The sequence below is a fragment of the Nanorana parkeri genome, unplaced genomic scaffold (genome assembly GCF_000935625.1).
Source record: "Nanorana parkeri isolate BGI_ZX_2015 unplaced genomic scaffold, ASM93562v1 scaffold1305, whole genome shotgun sequence".
Taxonomy (NCBI): Eukaryota; Metazoa; Chordata; class Amphibia; order Anura; family Dicroglossidae; genus Nanorana; species Nanorana parkeri.
In genome coordinates, this window is record NW_017307573.1 from 176,290 (window position 1) to 179,371 (window position 3,082).

Below are 3,082 nucleotides of genomic sequence, written 5' to 3' on the forward strand. Positions count from 1 at the left end.
AGGCCTTCTGTTGACGCGCATTAGCAGTTCACTACAGTCCATTGTCTTACTTTGCGTTGCGCTGAAAAAAAAGTAGAGCCTGCTCAGTGGAGGGAAACGCAACAGACTGATGTGAACTGCTCTCATTCACACCCATTCATTTTCAGATGCCCCCGTGCCATCATCTGTTTTGAGAAATAGATGGTAATGGTTCTGGTGTGAATGGGGCCTTATCAGCCGTACATCGGCTTGCTTCACATGGCTTCGGGTCGGCCGAACATGCTCAGCATGTTCGGCCGACCTGAAGTGCAGAAGGAGTTCAACTCAGCCGATCCAACATCCAATCCGATCCTACAGCCGATCCAACATCTACTCACTGCTGTTCGGTCTATTCCTATAGATGCTGAACAGCAGTGAGTGAATAGCCGAATGCCGCTGAGCGGCATGCGGCTCGGCTGTTCTGCTCGGTCGCTCAGAGGGACCGAGCAGAACAGAAAATCCATCGCCTTAACCACTCGGCCACCTCATCTGAAATACAAAGATTAGGCTTGAGGCGCTCCAGACACAGCGAACACGAAGGGACTCAAACCCTCAATCTTCTGATCCGAAGTCAAGACGCCTTATCCATTAGGCCACGCGGTCTGCTTTCTCTTTCCACCTGGATTTATACTGGTACCTGTGATCTGAGGAGACCTTATCGCCTTTTTCTGTGCATGGGCTTCCCTCCCCCATTAAGAAGGGAAAAAGTGCATTTGACCTAGCTCTGTGGGTCTACCTCCCCAGGTGAGCATTCACTTGTTATCATCACTCACTGGGTGGAGGTGAAGGTCTGCCTGCATTGTGTGAACTAGTAGTAGAAATGAACAAACCACTTATCAATGTCTATGCAGATGGTTCTGAAGTCAATGAGAAGTTGTATTTTTCAGTAAACAGAAGCATGTCTGTCCTTATAGCAAATTATCATTTTAAAATGATAAAAACTATTCACTACAAAATGTGTCCAATGTCAGGATGTCTGTACAACAGTGTTTTTTTTTATCTTGAAAGACTGGGGAAATACACAGTAAACTGATACTGCATGTTAGTTTGTTTTGATTAGTTTTAGAATGCTGTTTGTATTAGGATTCATTTTAGTAAACTTCAGATTTTATGATTATTTTCACCTTTGAAAGTTTTTCATGATATGTTTCAAGAAAGTTAGTTTTAAAATATTTTATTTTTAAAGTGTCTACCAACTTATATTCAGCTTTTATTCCGTTTAACATGTTTATGCTAATATTATTCCAACAACAAATTTTGTACTGTATAACCTTTTTGAAATATTTACAATACAACTTTTAGATTTATGTAATGGTACATTCCATCTCAGATTATTGAAATTCACACTTAATGTGATTCAATAGGGTACACACCAGCATTACCAAAGCACATTATTATTTTGGGCAAACAAGGACCCTTTGCTTGCTATGAATAATAAAAAAAAAAATCTACTCCAAATTTCTGTACATCTAAAATTATTTCCTTTTTAGATCCCTTTTCATATGCATTGCTGGCCAAAAAAAGTCACCATATTGATTTAGCCAAGCAAACATCAATAGTAGAACTCACGGCTATGTTTAATGGTGAAAGCATTTCCACATGCACAATGCGAACTTGCGAAGAGAACTTAAGAGATTGGGAGTATACAGCTATGCAGGCTTAAGAATACAACTCATCAGGGATGGTAATTGGAAAAAAAAGGCTTCGGTTTGCTAGGGAGCATAAAGATTGGACTCTGGAGTAATGGAAAAAAGTCATATGGTCTGATGAGTCCATATTTACCCTGTTCCAGAGTGACTGACGCATCAAGGTAAGAAGAAAAACAGATGAAGTGATGCACCCATCATGCCTTGTGCTTGGCGTACAAGCCTGTGGGGGTAACATTATGAACTGCGGTTGCTTTAGTTGGTAAAGTCTAGGTTCAGCAAAGTTATGTGCCAAAAAATGAGGTCAGCTGCCAACCTGAATATACTGAATGACCAGGTTTTCCATCAATGCATTGTTTCTTCCCTGATGGCACATTAGGCAAATTGCATGATAATGCCAGGATTCATCGGGCTCAAATTGTGAAAGAGTGGTTTAGGGAGCATGAGACATAATTTTTACACATGGATTTGCCACCACAGAGTCCAGACCTTAACGCCATTGATAATAATTTCAATATACTGGAGAACACTTAGGCCCTGTTCACATCTGAGCAATCTGAGATCATGTGGTGACCCGCACAGTTTCGTGCATGATCCTGGAATCGCTCACATACGCAAACCACGCTTTTCTAATGACACCCCAGTTTGCGGCTAGCAATCCACGTATTTGCATGCTGCGGTTGTCACATTGCAGTCGCGCACAATCGCGGCTGCAAAAAAATGCGGGTTGCTAATAGCACAAAAAGATGCACGGCGCCGCGTGGATATGACCCCATTGAAATCAACGCGGCACACAACCGTGAACCGGGCCTCAACGCACTGGTCCGACTCTCTCATCTCCTCTCCTCTCTCTCATCACTACAAGATCTTGCTGAAATATTAATTCAACTATGCTTGGAAATGTTGTGACGTTGCATAAGCTTATAGAAATGATGCCATGGCGAATGCGTGCTGCAATCAAAGCTAAAGTGTTTCAGTGAAATATTAAAGTGTGTGACTCTACTATAATTTAAAATAATTTAACATGTGCAATACACTTTACTGCATACTTGGCTATCATCTGGACTATTATCTATGTCTATACTGTTACATAGTTACATAGTTACATAGTTACATAGTATTTGAGGTTGAATAAAGACATTAGTCCATCAAGTCCAACCTATTAGGATCTCATTCTAGGAGTACCTGTACCCCTGTATATTACGGTCCCTTAAGAAATCGTCCAAAAGTCTCTTGAACAATTCCACATTCTTTGCTGAAATCACTGTCTGTGGCAGTGAGTTCCAGACCCTAACTGATCTTACTGTGAAGAACCCCCTTCGCCCCTTGTGCTGGAATTTTTTTTCCACCAATTTTAGGTGGTGGCCTCTAGTTTTTGTAATGGAGTTAATTTTAAACAGTTTATCGCTAATGTTGCT